Raw genomic sequence first — 213 nt, forward strand, 5'->3', positions numbered from 1 at the left:
ACCCCATTGTCTCCATTAGATAGGTCAACAGGGCAGAGAGTTAACAGACAGACATTTGAATTAAACAATACCATATCTCAAATGGACCTAACAAATATCTAGTGAGTATTCCACCCAACACCAAAGGACATACTTTATACTCAGCACCCCATGGAACCTTCTCCAAAATCGACCATATACTGGGGCACAAAACAAACCTCAACAAGATCGGAA

The 213-nt window shown here is 40.8% G+C and overlaps 1 protein-coding gene across 11 annotated transcripts in view; it reads right to left on the reverse strand.

The window, feature by feature from the left end:
* Rgs22 (regulator of G protein signaling 22) overlaps positions 1–213 on the reverse strand; it is a 171,883-nt gene that overhangs the window by 130,160 nt on the left and 41,510 nt on the right. The gene's annotated exons all lie outside the window — the stretch shown is intronic.

The sequence above is a fragment of the Nannospalax galili genome, unplaced genomic scaffold (genome assembly GCF_000622305.1).
Source record: "Nannospalax galili isolate Female #2095 unplaced genomic scaffold, S.galili_v1.0 scaffold334, whole genome shotgun sequence".
NCBI classification, from domain to species: domain Eukaryota; kingdom Metazoa; phylum Chordata; class Mammalia; order Rodentia; family Spalacidae; genus Nannospalax; species Nannospalax galili.